Source organism: Varroa jacobsoni, unplaced genomic scaffold, assembly GCF_002532875.2.
Source record: "Varroa jacobsoni isolate VJ856 unplaced genomic scaffold, vjacob_1.0 scaffold_317, whole genome shotgun sequence".
Taxonomy (NCBI): Eukaryota; Metazoa; Arthropoda; class Arachnida; order Mesostigmata; family Varroidae; genus Varroa; species Varroa jacobsoni.
Genome location: NW_019213219.1, coordinates 61,460 through 85,478, shown reverse-complemented (window position 1 = coordinate 85,478; position 24,019 = coordinate 61,460).

The window sequence follows — 24,019 nt, the reverse complement described above, 5'->3', positions numbered from 1 at the left end:
TCATCTTCCGAAAAAGTGGAAATGTATACACTGAGTCACGACAAATTGATCGTTTGATTTAGAAACGCCATGTTACAAGATTATCGACTGTTCCTTAAGCCACTAAAATAAGGCCAGCGAAGAAAGTATTTCAAAGCATAGACTCTAATTCGAACCATTTCGCTGTGTCCAAAAATTGCTTTGGAAATGATCTTTCATCTATTTTCAGTCTGAATAGCAACTACGAAAACGCTTTAAGATCACGCATGGCCATCAGAGCGAATAAAGTCAGGCTGTTGCTTTTAGCACACGTACACAGCAGGCATCCACCTCTCTACGAACTATCGCGTACGAACTCCGAAGCACAACTTAGCGGCGATTCAGGTGACAACTGGTCAGCAACAGATATTACTATTATCGACATTATTAACTTTCCATTTTCACCTTCCAACACATTGCTAGGTAATAACTGTTGCTAAGACTGACATACGGAACATATTAATATATAGAAATGGAGAGACGGAAAGACAGGCTGACTCGGTAATCCAGCAACCGATGGCTTCGCGACCTAAGGTCGGAAGAGAAGTCCGTACGAAAATGGCCGTTTTCACACGTAACAGCTCAACTTCGATTATTGCCTATGACATCCCGCGGCTGGATACTCACCTGACGGACTTTCTCCAGCAATCATACTGTCAGTGTTCAGGCAGCTGGAGAGACGACGGCACAACTGATGCATCTTTCAACTTTGTTGAACGAACAACAATCAATGATGGAAAGATAACCAAATCCCAAAGGAAAGGTCTTGACCATGACGCATCTAATTATTTTCATTTTTTTCTTTGGTCAGACAAGACATGCCCTATACCAACAAGAAGCTACCACAGCTTAACTGTTACACCTCTTGCTAATGAAGTGCACCAAACCAAGAGATCTACGGGTCAACCAGGAAGTCAAAAAGTAGGTCCATGTTTCATTTCCTCTATTGTAGCGTTAATACAATATAGCGTTAGTAGAATATAGAAGTGTAGAAGCCAACTGGAGAGGTTAAACAAGGTTTTGAGGTAAATTTTAGAGCAAGGCCCGAGCGTCCAGTGCATCAGCGTATGCTCAATTGAGCCGTCATTTGGCTTGGAGATCAACGAAGGACAGGCTCTCCTACATCTTATGCCTCTTCCTGGTGACGTGAACCAATGCTGCTAACGGTACGATCTAGCGAGTGAAGAAGAGCAGCACATCTAGTATAACGAGTAAGTGCAAATGAAAACTCAAAGGCCTTCCCAACAGGCCAGGGTGGCAGCTCAGCGGAGGGAGAGGGGCAGGGAAGCACGGTTGTACCATGGCAGCCCAGAATCAACCAATGTTCAACAGCAAATTCATCTGATAAAAGCATCGCTGCGCTCGGTCTGACCGGCTGAGGCAGGGTAGGGTCCGGTGGACTGGTGCCCTCGATCCAATGCTGCTGGTAGCCCGTTTTTCTCGCACTGAATTCCTACGAGTTTTTCCCTTACTACGTTTCGTTTTTCTTCTGCCGCTTTTGTCGTTTCCCCTGAAGAGAAATCAAGAGGCGGGAAGACGAAAGAATCCCAAATACGGAATCGAACGCAGAAAAAGGACGCTGTGAGTCATATACAGGGAAAGAGTCAGCAGGCAAAAGGGAGAGTATGACAGGTCGTCTGAGCCGAAACCCGACGCCAAGGGATTCGTTTTCCGGTAAAAAAAAGCGAGGAAAACAGGAAAAGGAATGGAAAAATAAGAAAAAAAACCTGCGAACAGCGCAGGGGAAACCCATTGGCTGATTGGCTACAGCGTTTAAATATCTAACAGACGAACATCTAACAGAGATGTTACCGGTATGCCTAACGAAACAACATCGTAAACAGACTTTAATTTAATAGGGCAAGTGCGTTCAAAGTATCGAAAAATTTGTGAACACCTTTTATATGAAGTCCGTATGAGTTGATCAAATGTGTAACGGTAATTACACGGTAACTCAGCCGTAGGCGACATCCTAAATTATGAAACTCGTATATTACCTTGCTAAATCCGTAAAAAATAGTAATCAATGGAATAAATAATAATATTCTACTAAGTAACGCTGAGTTGGCGACTCAGCTTAGCTCTACATAACTATATCTAACTGCCTAAATCGTCGACCTGCTTCATGTGTGTTATAGTAAAAAATCACAGTATAGCGGGGATATTTTTTTTTTATCGAAAGATAGGTTTAATTAGCGATTCTATAACGAGCATCTATCATCCACACGATCTTTATATATTTTAGGTACTTCGGAAAGAAGTATACGTATGGGAACACTGTGACGACTTACCCTGCGGAGAAGCAACTTTTAGAAGTAACACTAACAATCAAATCCATGTCTTAATCGTCTTCGCCTATTATCTCCATAGGACGAAACATTTGCTTTTGTCGCAACGCCCAATCGTAATTCCCATTACACCCATTGGATACGATGTCTAACAGCCCTTGAAGAATTGCGAGCCGTTATGGGGCGTTAGTATAGTCTGTCTTTTTGGATGTAGGTTAGACTTGTGTTAGCTGCAGTGCTGTCATCCTATAGGAATGGCAAACCGGCCGTATGAAGGAAAGACGTTCGGCGATGATCCGTGAAATGAACGATGTCTCCGCACTCGTCCCATCACTCGCCTTCAGCGTATGCCTCCGTTGCGAAGTCCCGATCATCCCTGTAACCGTCCGCCTGTTCCACACTGCCGTCTCTTTTCTTATCTGCAAACTTACGCGCCGGCCTCGTAATCACTTCTAACCAACCAAGCAAACTGTTCTTTTGCCCGTAACTCAACATAGGGTCTAGACCTAAATGCTCCTTTTCTTCGGGAAATGATCTGCTTTTGGTCTCCTACAACCTGATCTCATCTCTAGATCCTGTCATTTCTTTCGTGGTTCGGCTTTGGCAATCTTCCTTGCTGCCAACCTTACTTAGCATTTTGGCTACAGCGGGATTCCTACACGGGGCCGCCTCTCGACTTTCTAACCACAAACGCTTTCGTTCATCCTTTGAGTTCCTGACTTCTGCCCTTTCTCGATTTCCCTACATCTAAACAGAGCTGATTTTAGACCTCGGATCTTCGGAAATCGCGATGTGCGCGCTCTCGCTTCAATGCAATCTACGTTTAGGTACGCCACGAAGCTAAGCGGTTTCTATGTCGCATGTTTAGCGATCGGTTTCACTTGAGGCTACTTTAGGGTCTCACGGTCACAACTAAAGCTCTGGCCCGAATAAACCTCAAAGCATTTAGTCTCTTTGAAGTTAAGCGCCCTTCCCTGCTCCTGATTCCGTCATCAACGCGAAGCAAAGCAATTTAGCACCGCAGTAATCTGGGTCAACGGCACGACCTTTCACCGGTGAGATCGGCTGTGGTAGACTTCCTTTGTGGGTAGCGGAGGGCAATTTAATAGAGTTTTAATAGTTAGGATTGGTCGGAAGATGGAAGACTCGTGGCTTTCCTACCAGTGATCGATTCACGCTGAGCCATATCTCGGTTAACGCTGCCTGTAGTCCTAAAATCAACGAGTGCCCACGTGGCGTAATCCTGATTCAACACCACATTCAGCCGTGGATAAACGGTTCACCAATAATTTGAAGTTATGAGGGATCGGGCAATCACAACCACATAGTGATTGACAAAATTAGCTTTTGGTGGACTAACGAATGTCCCCGAGAGAATTTCATACCAGAAACTGTCAGTGGGTTGTCAGACAACGCGCATTGACCCTTAACTTTGTTAGGTGATACGTTTCTATTTAAACATACTGGAATTCCCCTGTGATCTGTACAATTTTAAAATGTAATATGTTAACTATTTTGCATATGGCGATTATTAGAGCGCTACAGAGTCTTACAGGATTTTACTGCTACAGAAACGTACTTCACTGCTTTGGTCGACTACGTAACCTAACTCTTTGTGAACTATAAACTGTTTAAGAATCACAAACACCTTTGGCTTCTGCGCTATGCACATGCTTCTACAGCAAAAAAAAGGAAAGAACTTTGGATTGCGTTTGTGTTTATTACTACTAGCTGTGGTAGAGCTTATGCCGTACACAAGAACTTAGCCATTACGTAAGCTACTTCCACCGCCAAATCTTGGCCGTACTTGCTAGCAACCCCGAACACGTTAGCGTACGAATAGGCAATCGGTAGCACAACTTCGGTACTCCAAACTTTCGACAAACTCATCTCTGACATAACGTCGAAGCGGTCCATTTAAGCTCATATTCCGCCGTCAGTCATACGTAAAATATATTTCGTTTTATTTCGAGAATCAAATCGACGTAACGGCTTAATATGCCCAACGTTATTTTCAGTTGATAGTCAGAACATGCATGTTCTGATTAAGAGCTAAGATCTCCTCTAGGCCGGTAAATCATGATGGATGTCCCACTACTTGCTTACGGGCGATTCTTTGGGTCGTCTTGCGGAGTCCCTGGGTTTCTTCTTGTTGCACCACCAATAGAATGTTCCTACAAGCACGATTATTGCACCTGCTGCTACAATTCCAATATTACGATGAGCACACTTATGTCGCATGATGAACTGTCTAGCGCTTGGTGGAATTAACTTCATTGTTTTGTGGGCGATGCTGAAGCGTTTGCTTCGACCGCGAATGTTTTTCTAGCGAATTCCAAAATAACAGCGTTTCCCTCGTGACGATAGCTAGCTTTATCAGATGATTCATTCATTTAGATATTATATACGTCTGTTTTGTTGTAGCTATATATCTAAATATCCATAATTTTTGGACATTTTAAACGAGCTCACGCTTGAGTGCGGAACGATCTTAAAAGCTATGTTGTCATATAACGTATATTCTGTATCTGACGTCAGTGTCGTCCAATACAGTATGCTCCTATGCATCGCAGCCTAATGTTAAGCAGTAAGCAAACATTTCATTTACGGTATAATAGTATATAATAATTTTTGTTTTCGTCGTATCTGCTATCGTTTACTCACAGATTCCGTCCCTATACGTATACTTACATCAGATAGTAGCTCTAAAAAATTAACTAGCTATATATATGTATGTAATTGTTTAGAGATAACTATATGGTGTTTCAAAATCACGCTGAAATGGGTATGCGTATAGTGACAGAATAGGTTCCCTAAATAAATAATCGATACTATTTATAAGTCTACTCCAAGTGATCGGACCGTACACTGACGTAGAAATGAGCCAATGACGAAATAGAGGAGATAATGATATAATATATGTATAATCAGCCACCGTTATTACTATCATGTGACTAATTGGTGTTTAGAAGAGTTTTTCCACCAAGCATAGAAAGTGTGAAGTTCAATTATTCCGCTCGTTGTAATACCAGCCCCAAACTTCATTCCACCCCAAATTCGTTGACACCACGTTCAGTTTTGGCATTTATTTTCTTTAATACAACATGAGGGAACGTGCAGGCCGTGTCAGCGACGCAGCCTCTAGTACATGGCCGTGTTCTCCGATGATCAACAGTCAGGAAACAGACGTGCGCCGGACCAACTATCAGATCTGGTAACTTCAAGCACATGTGAAGTGAGCATTAAGTACACGTTACCTGAAAATTCGACCACTGGCTCGTTGTGCTGTCACCCAGCTAACTGTAACTTATCCTCTAAGCTGATATGTTCATATTTAGAAAGCCTTTAATATACGCGTCTATTTATATACATTCTCTCATGTTTACGTGGAGTGTTTGCATTGCATAGGAAATAAACTTAGAATTTTATCAAATTCATTGTCTATAGTGTATGTATACATATATATCTGGCAGCATTGATGAGAGAACAATTTATGAAAGAAATTTCTACCTTTCGACATGTGTACATGGTGAAGAATCGATCGTCTGAACAAACGGCAGATTAATCAGACTCTATCAGCAATCAGTATTCAATCAGAATTAACCTACGTTGTAGTGACATCAATCAATAATGTGTGCTTTAAACTGAATTATGATACGTACCATATATATCGGCTCGTTTCGTCGTTTTCCACATATTGTGACAATGTGCTGTGCTTACATACGAATCACTTTGTAGCCAAACGTTTTCGATAGCCTAATGAATAAAGTAAGCTTCCAGTTTTTTTGCGCCGCTGGCATCATCCCGATATCCTTCTTTATTTCCCCAATCCACGCTGCGCACTCGGATAGACTAAACAGTAAAGCTAGTGACTATACGTTAGCCATCAGAAATCCTTCATATTTCGACTATCTTCACCCGAGTTCAATTAACAGTTTTAATCCCAGCGAAAAAAATTACCTACAAAGGGTAACATTTGGTCGCTCGTTGAAAACAAAATTGTTATTTCTATACATTAGAAACATTTTTAAGCAGGCTTACTGTGGGAGCGTATTAAATGCGCCGCTTTGTCACGTACTTTATTATTAGTTATCTAGCAAGTAGCTCACGCTGCATCGAAGGTCAGAACGAGCGACGGTATTTGAGCCTTTTCTTATTGCAATTTTTTATATATACACAGCAGACCTAGAGAATTTACTCGTCGAAATGTGTTTTTCGCACTGAACTCATTGATTATATATGCAGGTGGTCCTTACAAGAAGTGCACAGACTTTGATTAGCCTTAACTTTACCAGTATTACCGTAGGAGAAAAAGGTGAGAAATAACGTCGGTCACAATACATCTGCACCATTCGTGACTTTTTGGTAAGCAGTTAACCTTACTAGCGGTTTGGCTGTAAGCCACGATCTGATCAGATGAGTCATACTTAAAATATGCAGGTTTCTCTTTCAAGTAATTGTTATCTAATTCTAGTAAGACATCCTGACCATACCATACAAACGACCAAAATCTATTTAATAACGATTTCCTAAAAGCTAAAACTAAGTCTTCACTTCGATAGCCTGGACGCTGCACATCTATTGCATTAATACGCGAGTAATAATGTAATAACGTGTGTAATATACGCTTTTGGGTAGAGCACTAGATAGACATTGGAATTCGACGTCAGATGGCGAAGATATGAGGGGAGAGATCGGGGGTGAGGGGAAGGTTAGTAGTCCTGGCATGCTATTTGCGGGCGACCAGACTTTCTCCTTCCATCTCCCTTACTTCTCCGTTCGTTAGCTTTGAAAACAGCAAGCATTAGGTTTGCCCACCGGGTTGGAGAATGATCGCTCGCTGGCCTTCTCAGCGATACTATAAATTTAGCAAGATCTTCCCAACCACAAGACAGCAGTGTAGAGTCATAGAAGCCGCTTCTGGGGCTAACGCCGATACGCTGCCGAGCATACCATGTAACTTGGTCCGCATTTTCCGCAATGTCGGGTTATCCCTGTCTCCGTGCAGCTTTCCCTTCAAGTCTCATGCTACGCCACAACGAGGGTCCTTCTCTCTTGTCGTTGTCCCGTTTCCATTACTAAACTCGTACTGCTACAGAGGTTTCAACCGCTGCAAAGCTTTCTTGATGAAGTCAGATTCCACTTTAATGAGAGCAGCCAACGAATTCCAGGCGGCTGGTGACGGTTCGCGGCCAGCGCCCCATAGAGGCTCTGCGTTGATCGTGCTGGCGGACGTTGCTATTGCTGTTCGGCGCCCCTGCACGTCCACGACGTCCCCTTCTCCGGCTGCTTTCTTGGCTTTTTCGCCCTCTTTGCCTCGTCTTTGTCGATGAGTGTATTCCCTCTCTATCTGTGTAATGCTGCGTTGTCCCATGCGACAAACCGCCAGTAAAAGATAGAAACAGGAGAATACGAAATTGGAACAAGGGTCGAACTTCGGAAAAAATCCTCTGCCGTCACCAGCATCCGCGCCCCCCGGCGCTCCATTCGACCGCCAGATGACGAAGGCTAAGGAGCCAGACCAGCACAGAAATACTTTTATTTTTATATACATAAAGAAGTACGAGTAGTCCCTATACGTGGGCGATGAGGCGAGTGAAATGATTATGCTTAACAAATCGCCAGACAATAGATGATCCCTTAGAAATACCTATAACGTTTCAACTAATTTGTGCATATACATTGAACGTAAATAGTCTGGTGTCTGTAATGTCATTATGGGATCTTTAGTTAAAATTTCGTTTCGAAGTGGAAGTAATGAGTCGGTCTATGACTTATTTGAATGTAAGAAAAAAATATACGCGTAGACTTCTCATATTTAAATGAGCTTATTTAAAGTTATGTTTTTGAACGCAAAATGACTGCGAAGCACAGGCAATCGAATAGTATTGTTGCATGGCGGATAGCCGATGAATGAAGCTGGTAATTAGGCGCCGCTTTCTTTTAGTATTTTTGTAGAAACTTCAGTCTACTTTTCTTAGCCAATATCCTTTCTTAGCAATCAATTTAATACTAACGTTTACTTATAACATATTATGCAGTCGTTTTACTGCAAGGCATCTCAAAAATGCTTGACGCAGTTATCTAAGAAAATTCTAATACTATTGCACAGTTTTATAAATTAGTTCACGCGGATATCTCTTTTATTTATTATAATATAATAATGGCATGACATAACAGGATGTGACAATCATCCAGTCTCGCAGTATTCTGGACCAGTACGCGAAGGTCATCGTGGCTGACACCGGCCAAGCGCTGCGGCCGCCGGTTTCAAAAGCTATGTTCGCATGCAAACATGTGCGAGGCAGGCACTCGTCCACTCGTACTCACACGCACAACGAATGGGGTACACCCCAAATGGGGTAGCCACGCTATTATATACACTGGGCGGAAGAGATGTGTCACGCACAAATTATACGCGGAAGCGACAGGGATTTGGCACCGAGGCTCGCATCCAAGCGGAAGGCTTCCGGCCGTACCGCACATCGAGACTTCCCCGGAGTCACTCGCACGCTTACCACGACCAGAATTAACTTCCGTGCCCAGTGAGCCAACGGAAACCTCGGCAACTCTCGGCCTTCGACCGAAGCAAGTAGGCATTCAGAAAGACGGACGGACAAGAATAAAAGAAAAAGCGAAACAGGAAGAGAGCATAAGGAACAAGACACAAGGTGTCAAGAGAAGGGAAATAAGAGTCATTTGCATGCAGCCCTTCTACAGTTCTTCTCATCCTGGTTCGTCGTCATCCGCTGATCGTTTCATGAACAGAGTACTCGCTATTCAGCGCTACGACGTACGGTCGAAACTGAACGACTTGTCGCTAGACATAGCAGAGGCCAGGGAAAGGCACTGTCTAACATTGCCCATAACTTGCCCGCAGTAGTGATAAGCATCGGAGGAAAGGTATGCGCCACAGGCAAGTCTTCAGCAGAAAAAGGGTGGTGATGTTCTGCAATAATCTGCATTCGTAAGGTAACGATGAAAAGACCCGACGGACGGCGACGATTGAGTTATCCATATAGAGTATTGAAAAACAAGATGCTACACGATTAATAGTGATCGGTAAAAATTTGCAGAAAGAAAAGCGCAAGCATCAAGGGATACGGCCGAAAAATAAATTGGTGAACGAACTTTCCGTGCAGCACGTTTTCGAACTGTCGTTGAATTCAGTTATCGCAGCAATGAGGATAGTGAACGACAAGGACCTCTTGTCATCCGCACAGGGTTGATGAGGAATAAGCTTTGGAGGAAAACAAATAGAACTTGAAGTGCTTGTTCATGTTGCGTGAGATACTTGAACTAGGTGGCGACCTCGATCAAGAAGGCGAGGCCCCTGACGATGAGGAGTTGGACGCGGAACAAGGAATCGAGGCACCAAGAGACAGGCCTTCAGCCAGCCTACTGGCTTGCCTTTCGCCACTCCTAGACTGCTACTATGTGGACTAGAGTGCCCTGGTGTTGTAGTTCGTTCCGCTGGTTGTCAAGCACCTACTCGAAAGTCACCTACCTATTAGTTAGGTCTCTTATTATCTTTCTTAGCTATGTGTCTACTTTAGCATCTCTTACCGGATGACTGGCAATCTCCATTGTGAAAATGTAATGAATGTATACACACAATACATATATATGTGTGCCAATGCGTGTAAGTCAGTGTGTAAGGGTAATCCGTGTATAGGCAGTTGCCGCTGAGCAGGATTCCCATTCGGCTTAAGCTTGCTGAATCAAAGCGTGGTATAGCTCAGGAAGACCAACTAGCCAGGATTCTTACAGGGCGAAATTTGCATTTTAAGCGAGCACTAGTGTTGGCGAACGGCTTGAGTAGCTGTGCACACAGTCACCGTCCTACACTGATGGTATCTTAGTCTGTCTCCGATCTCGCTGCAGGGATGGGCTGTTCGTAGCCGCCTTGTGACAGCCACGTTAAACCCTCATTAGGTGTCACTTAAGCTGGATCAACCGCATCGAAAAGAGTTCTGACACAGAAGAGATCGCGAAGAGGAAACGCAAAGAATTGGCCTCGTCATCCTATTGCGGTCCGATAATTTCAACGGAGTCAGTCATAGTGGGTTACTCAGATATATTAAAAATATATAGCCAATGAGGTAACAGTAAACACTTGCAGAAATAATACGCTCTTTCCGTTTACTCAATGATCAGCACAGTACATCGGGAATTATTGTGCCAGAAAGACATATTTTCCCCGTCGCAGTATTAACATCAAAAGTAGCAGCATCGTTGTCAGTGCGTATTAGTGTCAATTGGTCATGCGTATTTGCTAGACCATAAGTTAGTATCAGTGCGCCACGACAAGAAAAGCGCTAGTGGTGTAGCTTGCCGTCGTTGTTCGCTGTATTTGTGTTATCTGAGTACCGGTACAGATAGACACACAAAGCAGGAGAGCAGTCGTATGAAACAACAGTGGCCTCGTTTCCCCTTCGGGGCTATACGTCCAGCCTGTCGCATTGTCCAATACGAAATTTGGCAACTCCTGTCATTGGGCACGCATTGACGCTTCAGAGAAGTCGGTGAGATTAGAGAGGAGAAAAAAGCTACTACCAACCGCCCAAAGACTATTTACGATTCAGTTTCTTGATGAAGCTGCATGCTTGCGAAGCTGTCAGATCGCCGCAGGGCTAAGGTCCGATTTCGTCAAAGACCACCACTCCACCACCAGAACTCTCCATTAGTCAAGATGGATAAGAGGGCAAGAACAGAACAACGTCTGGGACGGCCAACGCTTGGCCTGAACACAAAACGTAAGCCCTCTAGCAAAACACTGAGAAGGACAAAGCTTGCTCTGTGCGAAACGATGCGCATGAAGGGTGGGCTTATGCATACATACACATGCAGTTCGGCACGAATCGCAGAGCAGCAGCGGTTTCCTTGCAAATCATTTTGACGTTCATCATTAAACTGTGCGCTGGGGCACGAAACGTGCATAACGCAAGCAAGCTGGATGCACGGAGACGTTGTACCCCATAATTTTTCAAACTTAAGCCGATGATGTTGTTGCAGTGATCTCTGTCTAACAAACTACTCGGAGTACAGAAGATAAGACAATGACCCCGATCTGTCCCTTGTCGCAAACTGGTGGCAAAGAACGATTGTCTTTCGCCGTGCGTTTATCACACTGAAGGACTGTAATCAGACGCGGTGACAACATTTAACAAAAGCAGCAGGAATAGGCGCATTTTGCTCCAGCTGTCGCTCGCATATGGGTGCTGACTTCAGTTTGCCCCATACCAGCCGCTGACACAAGCTTCGGGAACGACATGTAGGATTTGACTTTCTATAGGAAGAGGCATACGCATACAAAGAGAGTAAAATGCTGTAATTAACCCACCATGCCATGCACGAGCCGAGATACGCTTTGAGGGTCGACACTTGAGCTGTTCTTGTCGTCTGTCAACACTTGTTTTAGCTGAGTTCTGAGAGAGTTCAGTTGTATCGCTCGCGTGGGTGAAAAAACACGGATTCAGGCACTCAAATAGCAAGTTGAGAAGGAGAAATTAGAATCCTGATACTCTACTCCTCGAAGACTGGTGCTGGTGTTGCACAAAACATACTGACATATCCCTAGCTGCATACTATTCTAATACTAGCTACGGTAGTTCAACATGTGGGACATCTAGTGTGGGAACATCTTGTGATGCCTAAATTTCCGTATAGGAGCACAGGCTAGCGACTATTCTTATATTCTCCCGCTGTAAATCCACAAGTCTTTGCTGTCAGGGAACGCCACGGCCCTATCTCTCAGTTTGAACTAAGCCACGCTGAGCAACTTTATGGTGAAATTCGAAAAATTATTGAAAAAAATCTGTTATTCATATCAGTTAATAACCCTTGACAAAATACACAATTTTTGTAGAGAGTTCAGTCACTTTCTGCTCAACGAATACATGAAAGTTAATCCCCTGATGACACTCTGACAATTAGTATTCCGCGAAGAATTTGAATTGTTGATGCAACTACCCTCTAAAACAGTCGAATTATCGGCTATCTAAAATCCAAAAAACACATTCAGATGGAAGTTTGTATCGGAGGAACTTATTAGTTCGTCTTGCAAAACTTGCTTCTATATCTTCCACATAGCAGTCGCTAGCAACTCGATATTCAGATAGAAAGAAGAGCCAGTCGGGACAAAAGCAAGTTTGTAGTTGAGTGAACATTAATGTACTACATCTCTTCTAGTATTAGCTTCAATTGTTTCCTATCTAAACCTATTCGTGCCGTAAATTCTACAGTTTTGTGTTTACTTTTCCGCTCATCTCTGTTTCGATATGTTTGTATCAAAACTGGCTGTATAGCAACACCTTTTTTTTACAAACAATTTCACTGGATGCATTCTGCTAATCTGAAGTTTCAAAACAGTTAAATGATAAAATTTCCTTGTTTAAGTATAGATACCTCAGATCGGTTCGCTTTATTATAGCGCACTGCTTAACGCAGCTGTTCCAGCATATGGGAGTGGGAAGGTGGATGAGAACGTTTAGTTTGATGCCTTTAGTCTGACATTACCACGTGAACATCCTGAACTCTTTCATAAAGAAGAGGGGAATGCGCAATCGTAAAGAGATATCATAGATTACGCTATTTGCCCGTACAAGGCTCAGCACAAGCTGGCCGCATGACTCCGCATAGCTGTACCGATAGCTATAGCAGACGCTGTATATGCGCATCTCTGCGCTCAGGGGGGCGAACATAGTGAGTGGGGCAATGTCGGTAATCCGCCACTCCTACCCTCTCTATTCTTCCTGCGCTATCGCATGTTTATCATAAAGATTTATTGTTCATTTGAGAACAATCTGTTCATTGCGTCCTGGTCAGAGCCGGCAGCAAAGGCGGTGGGAGGACGCTACTCCTAAACAGTAACTCGATAGCTTCCCGTCGTTCTCTTCCTTTAACAACAGCAAGACCAAGTCCTTCCAGGTTTTCCCTAATTGCTCCATATTTTCACCCTGGCTGTCTTGCACTCACTCGTGGAGTCCTGGACCCATAGACTCTTAGTGGAGACTCGTGGACACGTTGCTCGTTTCCCGTTGCCACTGGTTTGCTTCTTATTCGCTAGCTCCTTCGCAACGGGCAATGCTTATAGGAAAGTTGGTGCAGTTACCTCCAGTGATACTGCGTTTGCCGTATGGGCAAACGACGCAAAGGAGAAAGAACAAGCGTCAAATAAAATAATCGGTCGGTTAGTATTTCGGCCTCTCGCTCAACTAGACAGCACTTTCGTACTGACTAGGTACGAACAGCCGGAGCAGAGCAGTGCGTGCAATATGGAGCAGAACAACGGAGGAGTGCAGGTTCAAGAGAAAAATTAGTGACTAGGAGAGCTATTAAAGCAGGGACAGAAGGGCACGACATGCAGGCATCCACTTCGCTGGCCTAGGCACAGCTTTCCTTCACCACTACTGAAGGCTGATGCTACTGTGTACAAGGTTGCTGTTACTGCTGTTGCTACTTCAGCTTTGGCTTTTATACCCCTATTACAAATAGTAGTATAGTGCATGCACCGATAAAATCTGTAGCTGCTGTCTGTAAGGTTGTATTGGCCGGCTGCCTTCTTGGTTAAGCTAGCTAGCGATCGTAGGCGGTTCGCAGCACGCAGCTCGATTTTGCTCTCACGTTCCGCGTGCATTGGCTCTCAACGGCTTTTAGCTAAGGTGCTATTTCAGTGTAAAAGAAACAATCTCCTTATGGCTATCACCACTTCTGCTGCTGCCCCCAGTGCTGAGGGTTTCCGTCGTAAGTCTGGGCTTGTACACTCTTAGCAACGGTAGTGGCTGCAGTACCAGTAATCGCTGGTCTCTCTTTGTAATGGTTGGTCGTTGTAGCGCAGGAAGTTGCCCTAGCATGTACGTATGTGCCTGACTGCATGCAACCATTTGCGTATATGTGTGTGTGTGTGTGTGACTATGTCAGAAGGTAGGTGCCAATGGCGTGCCTTTCTTGAGGCAGAAAGTAATCGGAAGCTTTTGTGTTGTTTCTCACTCCTGTCCTTTCCCAGTATCTCTCTCCCCTTCTGTGTTTGCTGCTACGGCCGCTATCGCCGTCACCTATCGCCGTCACACCTGCTGCTTTAGCTTCGAGAATTGAAGCTTCTTCTTTTCTCTGGAGCTACCGTAACGATAAGCGGACGATAGGCCCAGTTGCGCGGCCTGCGCTGCTGCAAACTAAATGATAGTATCAGTTGGTAATGTGAAGTGGTTGTACCTGTGCAAGCAGTAGGGACACGAACGTCTGTGTGCAAGTCTGGCGCCGGCGGCGCAACACTCCATGAGCAGCCTTGAGTAAAAAGAAAATGGGAAGCTATATAGGGTAACCGTGAGCAAGTCATAGCTTCTCTTTAAGGGCTGGAGAAGAAGAGCCGCGCGGAATAAAGGGAATGAAAAGATGCTTAGGAAATTGTTCGGGGGGGGGGGGGGGACAAGTTAATGAATGAAGAGTGCATCCTGTCGCTGTACAGGTCGCCAGAGCTGCAGTAACGTCACTTGTAGCCGTCGCGGAAAGGTATGTGAGCAAACGCGACGAACGAACAAACCAACAATCCTTTACACACCTCTGTGATTCCACTCGGACTGCAAGCCGTGCACGCGGTACGCCTCTTTGTCGATGCCAACTTGGAAATAAGGACAATGGGGTCGGCAAAGCCAGCAAAGCTATATAAAAGGGTTAGCTAATGTTCTCTTACTTATTTTTCCACTCGACTCTAGCGATCTTGCAAAATGTAGTGCACATGGTGCAGACAAGGGACACTTCTGAAGTTTTCACCTTGCATTTCATTTGTCCTCGACTCCTTCCCTAGAACTCCCTTTCTGGCTCTCTTTTGCAATGTTCCCACCGTATCGGCGTACAAATGGATGAATTTCATTATTAAAATTATCATCAACACCCGATCACGACGGTTGGAAATACGGGTTTGGGGGGGGGGGGTAACAGAACACGGTAAATCGCGAAGCGGGAGTCGAACAGAGAGACGTTCCAGACGACAACGGCGCCGATGTGCGGCGAGTATGCAACGGTGGCATCAGTAGGATAAGAACCCGTAATTTTCTACTCTACTAGTGTAACTGTAGTTTGCACCACTTTTATCGCCTTCCACTATGCATACGGGTATTTCCGTTATTCGCACGGCTGACAACACGGCTGAATTCATTTTGCCGAGCTTTCACTACGAGGACTCGCTGAAGTACACCGCAACTGAAATCTATCGCTACTACTAGTAGTTCTGCTCCTACTGTGCTACAACCACTAGAAACTGGGCTGCTTACGGATAAGTGGCTAATGCAGAGGAAAGTTGCAGAAGCAGGAATCTGTACAGGAGGTGAAAACAGAAAAAGAGAACGAATAGCTTGTAGACGTCAGCAGTAGGTGTGCAGGCGGCCGTGCTAACGGTTGTAGCGACGTACAGCAGTTGCAACAGCCGTGAAACATGGATCTCGCACTATTTCCCCTGTTCGAGCTGCCGCTTGTATATGAATGGTCTTAATGCCATTAGTACGCATTTCTATGGAGTAGTACGGAGTGCGGAAGCAGGCCAGCGGTATTGTTTAGAATAGAAGCTCGCTACTGTTCGATACATGTTTTTGTAAGACTATATATACGGCTACTACCTTCATACTTTCATACTAGATTTGCTAGTAGGAATTGTCTATTCTGGTCGCTGTCTGGCTTGGTCGTCTCGACGATCGGCTGGTCGAAGTATCAACGGACACTCGTTCCGACAGTGCCAAAAGTATACAAAGCAGTGGCGCAAGTACGGTACGCAAGAAACAACATTCTAAGGTAATGTAGAGAGCAGCATAAGGGGGTACGAGACGGCGCGACAGAAGGATGGATAGAAGTGAGGGAAGCGGATGGCAGAGCAGGATGGGGGAAGATCTGATGGCTAAAACATATCATGTATACAGATCACGTCAGCGAGACAAAAAATGTCCCACCGAAGCCGTCGGTGAATCGAAGTCTCGGTTCACTCGGGCTCGCAGACCCTTAAGTCTTGCAATTCCGGCCCTATTTCCTCTGGCATCTTGTACCAGCTCTGCTTTGCACAACCTCATGTTCTCTCTCGCTCAGTTTCTGTCCTGCAAGGAAACCTCCGAGGGCAACAACGGTGGCTAGGGCCAATCAAAATAAGCAAGGATACACACCAAACACAACCGCAAACTAGGGAGTGGTAGGCGATCGAACTAACCGAGACAACCCGCAAACTGCGCGAACCGAAAACCACCGAAGGCAGTGCTTGTGTTTCGAAGCCCTCACGCATACCTATTCGTACCCGCTCGATCGCACATTACTTCGTAGCAGTGTCGATCAGCCAGTCGTCCTTAGGTTGGACAGGCGCTTGTAACGCTGTAATTGCCTTAGAGCGAATGAGCGCTTGTTCGCGACACGACTGCCGAATAGTAGAGACGCTTGTTTCTATTTAATTTGGTCGAGTTTTAGCCCACTGAAGCCACTCGCTCGTTGCATCCGAGAGATTCCTCGTCTTGGGAGCATCTAGAAGGTTGTTCATCGCACGAGACAAAAAGAGCACGGCGAGAAGAGGATAAAGCAACGGAGTACAGAAATTTGTGCGCTATATGTATGGTTGTGCGTAGCGAAGTATATACGTGAGGTTGTCGGCGCTACCGAAACAACATGAAGGCAAACTTCAAATTCAGTTCCTATCCTATACGTCTTATCCATAGACGAACTCCTGCAGAGCTCCAAATTGTACTGGCACAGCGGGTCCGCTTCCTACTGACGTCGGGGCACAGCAGGTCTGAGTAGAGTGGACCCTCAGATTGGCTTGCAGAAGCGTGTCTGCCGCACACGTAAGACGGTACCGGAATAACGAAGTCCGCAGGACAGTGAGTAGGGAAACGAGGCTCGAACAGCGTAAAACGTCCATTTCAATGCTAAGGTGAATATTTTGGAGTCGGCTAATGCATACAATAGAAATACTATACAGCTGTCGGTTCTACCAGATGTCCCAGTACAGCTGATCAAGTGAACATGGTTATTTTCTAAATGTTTTTTTACCCATCATTTGTTCCGGAAAGTGGTTCGCAACTCCCACTGGTTGACGTTAACTCACCAGGTTTAGTCTCCTGTTTTAGACATGGGTCAATGACCACCGAAGCTGTGGCGGCGGCAGCAGCAGTATTGTGCATATTCGATGTATTATATACACATAATATATTGGTGATTTTATTTTGTACTAGTCTTGTCTACAATAGGCCGCTTCTTCCCGAGAGAACTTCGTTACGAATCTCAGCCCAGCACGTGGAATACCGGTGACATGGTGTGAATATTCGATCAAATTAGGTTCCTGCAGACGAAGTGGGTAGGACGAAACTGAAGCAGGACGATGGGAACTAGCGAATCACCGCATGCATGAAACGAATGTGTGAGCCTACGGAATGGCACAGTTTTAACGAACCTTCTCTTAGCAGATTTTGTTTAAAATATCGAAGGTTGTATCTCTGGTACTGTTTGCTTCATGGTTTTTCAAGGACCGGAATATAGCGAAGTCTAGCCTGGTACACTAGCGATGTATTCGAAACGGGTTTCATTTAACGAATCCTAAGGCGTTATACTTATATAAAGTCTACGTACAATCATTGTCTAATACTATAAAAGCACATTATGATATAATATTAGACCTATAAGTTGGCATGGCAAGTTTTTATCAAGTCTAGAACATCTGAACGCTAATACGCGCGCGATTAGCTCTGCCGTATAATCAATTCGAGGACAACTCGGCTACACTAACGATACTCGGTATTTCAGTATGGCAGTAAGGTACCGAGCCATAGCAACTCTAACATGTAAAGTACGAGCATACGCATGGAAAAATCTTGTGCACCTTAAAAAATAAATGATAGTCATAGGCGAACTGCGTAGCAGAACTCTCTACACTTGCACCTGTTGTAGTTTGCACATCATTGAAAAGGAGTGGATTGATAAAACTAAGAAATATCCTGGATCGCTACTCCGCTCACAAATTGCAATTTTCGCAGACAGAAATTTCTACCTTTATCATCACTCACGCTATACACTATGTCATTGTTCTGTATTATGTATTCGGTATAAAGACAGGCGTCTAGTTTTGGTCCCTACGTCTTCGGGCCGTTGTGTTGCCGGACTGTAGCAACCTAAAAGTTGAGAGCTTCGTGTGAGCTCGTTATTTTATCGCCACCTACATATCTCGCATGCAGTAAAACGACATTTCCTTACTGCTTGTGGCGTTTAGGTCGCTAAACACCTTTATTCACCTGACATGGGCATGTTAACTAGCCCGGCAGCTCTAGCCGTAAGCATGTTAGCTAGCTCCCATGTGTCCTGCTCGCTGAACTTCAGCTTTAGCTGTTATCGGCTCAGCTCCTGCAGTTTACCCCTTGTTCAGTAGCAGGTGTCTCACCAGTGCTGCCGCAAAGGCCCTGTCTGTCTATTCGTGCTTACCCTAGCGCTAGCATAGTGGAAACGGACGGCCAAGGTAGAGCAGTAAATCACCTTCTGCCGGCTGGAGCCCTAACCGCTGCCGCTGCCACCGACTTCGAGTACCAGCGCAAAGCTCGGCCCTTGATACTTCTCTCCTTTTCTGTCCAGCGTCCCAAGCCTTGAAGTCCCCGGCTTTCGGACCACGCTTCCCTCTCCTAGACTATCCCCCGAGGAGTCAGGTTAGTGGGTGCTGTGGAGGCACAACACGGGCGGATTGGGAGTTCGAATACCTCTGTCTGCTTCTGCCACTTCTAGAGTCATCGCCCAGTCGATTCTGCCATCCGTGCCGACGCGTCATCGCTGGCTTCCACTTTCAACGGAAGAATCCAAGTGTTTCCGATAGGGAAAACAAACGTACGACACAGCCAAAAAGTGTTGGACGGCTCATACGTTCGCGTGTGTTTGTATGTATATAATGTAACCATTTACAACGTGCAATGCTACGTGGTAGTAAGAGGACAACTAAACAGGACTAGTACCCCCGTTTGCTGCGCGCTCCTTTCTTCTTTCGTAGCCAATCTCCTGTAGCGTCGGTGTGGATGGCGGCGGCACAGCCGCAACGGCGGGGGAAACAAGTCGAGTCGGTGTGGTCGGCTGTTTGCTTGCTTGCTTGCTTGCTTGCCGCTACTACTACCGTTCGCATGGAAACGTTTCACCACTCTTTTTCTAGGTGCGGGGCAACTCATGGCACTCAGGGGAGCCATTCGGGGATTACCGACGACAACCGACAGTCAACAAACCAGTGACGACAGTACGCGACTGCTTGAGCTATCAGCCAGTAGGTAGTAGTAGCAACGGCACGCCAGGCAAAAGAACAGTTCGGTCACGATCGAGGTAAGCAGATACAGATATATACGTGCAGGAATAGAGACACAGAAGAGACACACACATCTACATCTTTCGCAGCAAGCGGGCGACCGACATGGCAACACATCTCGGTCAAAACCAACCAACGGGTTATCGCTGGTTACTGAATTACACGACATCGAGTTGGTGAGCAGGAGCTAGAAGTCGAACTTGCAGCGTCGTTGGTAGAAGCACTAGCCGTCGCAGCCATGGTGCCTGTTCCCAGGACGAGATGGCAGTAGCAGGCGGCTGCCAATTCCCGTCCTTTCCCACGGGTCCACCTTACTGCCTCCGTCATCATCGATGGCAATGGCAACGATGGCCGCGCCGCCAGCGTTGCCCTGTGAGATATAGTGACTAAAAGATGTAACTTCGAATCACTCTTTGCTAGCTCCAGCTGTGCAAAGGTTCTGACGCTATGCACAAAGAAAAGAACCATTTATTCCACATATTTCTCATTAAGCACAGACGGCACTAATCGTATGTCGTGGAAAGGAACGAAAACTCTGTGAACGAAAATTGCTTGTGTGCCACTCGCCGAATTACTAGAGCGACCACAATGATACGATATAAACACATATGGCTGAACAGATCGATAGAACTCGTTGGGTTTATCGGAATGCATGCCTTTGAATTAGTAAAGATGACTACTGAGCTATACCGATTAGATGTTTCGTTATTGCATACAAACTGTTCGTCGATTGGTAGGCCCTTAAAAGTTCTAGAAAAGGACACGGATGGTCTCACAGGGTAAAGGTATTCTATTCGTTTTGAGCTTATTGCATGAAGAACGATGTTGAAGGCTTTCTGTCGTTGCCATTTTTAGCTGGTCTTAAGAACTATTCCACAATTGAATGCAACCTATCTTTGAACACATGTACGTAAGTGTCTATTCTATCCATGATCGATTCGCAGACCCTTTATAAATATCGAGTTCAAAGGACTATCAATACTCACTCGTAATTGTAAATAATCATGTGAAAAAGAGTAGAATATTGATCTGTCTAGTTTATCCTAAAGATTAGACATTGAAGGTACAGGAAAAAATGAGCCGTATAATTTCGATTACAAATAGCCAGTTCGCAATTATTAACTGCTGCACTTACTGAATGATAATGACTGTAAATTATTTGGCAGTTTTGAAAATATCCTCCTTGCTAGCATAAGTTCCTTCAGCTGAGTACGTTAAACGCTGTTTAACTCACTTGTACAACTTAAATCCAACCTTTGTCGAATGCAGAGCATCAGCCGGGTGCTACAAATGAATGGAAGTTGAAACGATTTTATTATTAGCCCAGCGCATAAATGACGTACGATCTCGTGCAGGCTACCGTGCAGTAGCGGTTACGTACTGTGAATGTATTGGAAAAAAAACTCTCTCTGCATGGAGCCAAAATTTCTTGAGATGTGGAGTACTATTCCGGGGAAACCACGGAAGAGACGATTGATTCATTAGGCGTGGACAAGGTTTTGGATACCCTTAGCAAGGAACACTGGCCTGCGTTTAATTAGAAAACCTGGTGGTTAGTTGAACGTTATATGCAGACTTGAATAACAAACAAAGGTACTTATCTGCTCTTCTACTTAGCAAGCTCAATATTACGATGGCCGTTGAGCTTGAAAAAGCGCAAAGGATTTAATGTGTTTTGCTTGGATGATTGAAGACCGGCATGCCAATTAAGAGTTGGCTTTACTGCCATTGAGTCTCTAATTGTAAGTCAATCAATGCTTCCATGTCACAACCAGTGATTTCTCCACGTTGTCTTGTTTCGATACGAAACGTTAGCAAATGATGCATCGGGAAATTTCAACTGGAATAGGATCGATTACGTTTGCTTGACGTGTATGTATTTTTGATCAATCAGCATTATTTAGTTGTCTCGCAGTTAGACAAAATAGCTTGTAAAGCTTCTAAAGCGATAACCGTCACAGTAAATAGGCTGGGAGAGCGCATTGAACTTGAATTATAGTCGAAAAGCAAACCATTGACCATGAAATGCTGACCTTCTCCATTTTGTCACGTTCTATAGCGTTTCGCAATAGCCATTTTAATGGTTCGCAAAAATGGAATCAACAAACAGATTTTCAGTGGTAACCTAATAATTGTACTGTAGATAGTATGCGGGTTGTAGAAGTAAGGTATCTCAAACGTGCTTTGCTCACGTACTTTCTTGGGTTACTGTCTGCCCGGGTGGTAACCCAAACGGCAACGCTGCGACGATGCAACTGAAAAGCTCGTGGAATGGAAGGTCTTTTTGGGGAACCAGAAAATGAAGAAACTCTCAGTCAACTAAGAGCACTTACTAATCATTTGACAAAGTATCAGTTACTGGCTACGTAATTTCCTCTCTAAACTTCCAGTCTGACCCAGTCAAACTGAGTAGAGTCAAGGTATCCTTAGCGACTCGGCTTGGCCGGTCGCTAAAGATTGAGACTATTGAATTGAGACTATTTAATGGCAAGGGAGTCAAAATCAATTAAAATGGGTTGTGCAGTAGCAGACTGATGGGAAACTAATTAGGGCTTCCGACCCGGCATAGGCCAATTAAGGTCGTCATTTCATGCTTTCTAGTCTAACGGTATACGGCAAAATAATATTAATGGAATAAAACTCCACAAGTTCAATAGTCACAGGTTAATCAACTATGGAAATTATTATTTTGAGATATACGACAATAACAAGAAACACAGGAGCATCATAAAATGAGCTTGGCAAATCGTGAGCGACAATTTGCTTGCGTAATCTGAGTTGAGCAGGCGCAAAAGGCCATTTCACTCTTGCCGCCCTCGCCGAAACTTTTCGGCAATTATCTAATTCAACTTCCAGCTAAATGCTAGCCTCCGAGAAATAAGCTTGCTTACGGGAACCTATTATAGTTGAGGGTCACGGAATGTCGCGTAAAACGCTGTTAGCAGTCTGCAATTACCTTCTACAGCCGTCATATGTAAATCGAAGTTTGATATTCATGTTCAGTTAAGTTCATTTTAAAATACGTAATTCGAAAAGTTGTGAGAGCCAACTTGATTCGTAAGAAAGATCACGGCGCACGTTGCGTAGTCATTAACTAATTAGCGAATGGAGAATAAAAAACTTCGACACGTCATATCGTGTTACCGAAAATCGCTGTTAATTAATATATCGAATACAAATATGGTTTGGGCGTGTTTTAAAATTACATCAGTAGCCACGCCCCTCCTGCCATCTTGGATTTTCTTAGATGGCCTTTTCGATTCCAACTTGTTCCTAACAACTGAGTAGAAGACACCCATTCGCAAACTTCGCCATGATATACAGTCGCTACTCACGACGAAAAATTTTCTTGGGAAACCCGCCTATAACAATATGAAGGGTAGAAAGGGAGCAGCCGCTTCCTTAGGTATGGCAGAAACCTCCTTCGCTCCTCTTCGGCTATTGGCACAGGCCTATTTCCAGAACAGATCTGGTCATTTGCACGTATAATTTTCGCAATGGCACAGGCAGGCGAGACAGAAACAAATACCGGTTGTGTAATCAGTTGAGTAAAGCGTCAAGATTCTATTCGTATCGTTAGAAAATTAACACTGATATATAACTTCAGAGAATATAAAGCAACCTGCTCGCTATTGAGGCTCAGTCTTCAAGATCGATAAAGGAAAGGATTTCAATGTACGTCATTTCTTCCTGGTCAGCTATGCCATGACCTTACGTAAGATTTCGCTGATTTATTTAAATTGAGCGAACAGATGCTAGCCTTCCAGCAAGTTCCTTCTGAATTAGATAACGTTTTATGCTTACGGCTAACATAGAAGTTATATTTTGAATGAAAGTAGCAAAGCTGTCACTGTAGGACAGTAACCCGAACACAGTTGAACCATTTTAAGTATTACCCTGTGTTCAGTTGGCTTGTCGAGGCATCAACCATCATAAAGCAAAGAGAGTATCAAATGGAGTATTCATATAAGTTTGGAGAAAAGGGTGATACCTTCCTATTTAGTAAGATCAAACTATAATCATTGATTTCAATCTCTTCATTTGTAGTGTGACTACTTCAGTGTTTACGCCTGTAGTCTGGCCAGTCGAATTGGGCAGCACTTAAGTTTGCAGTGTACCCCTGCAAATATGTGAAGATCTGTAATGCCCAGCTGCAGGCGACCCAAAGCTGAACTGCATGTTTTGAATCACTGAACAAAAGACCCCTACGTTGTAAAGAATCCAAATCAACCTTTTACGTTTCATGAGGCATTTTCGGGTAACGTAATCTAGCTGGGTAGATTAATAGAAACATTATTTAATTTCACAAAGCAAACAGAGCCAATAATACGTTATTTTTCAAGAAAAAAGCGTTTTAGTTTGGAGACGACATCGCGATGACGAGGTCACTGCCAGACCGACGCATTAGGTTTAA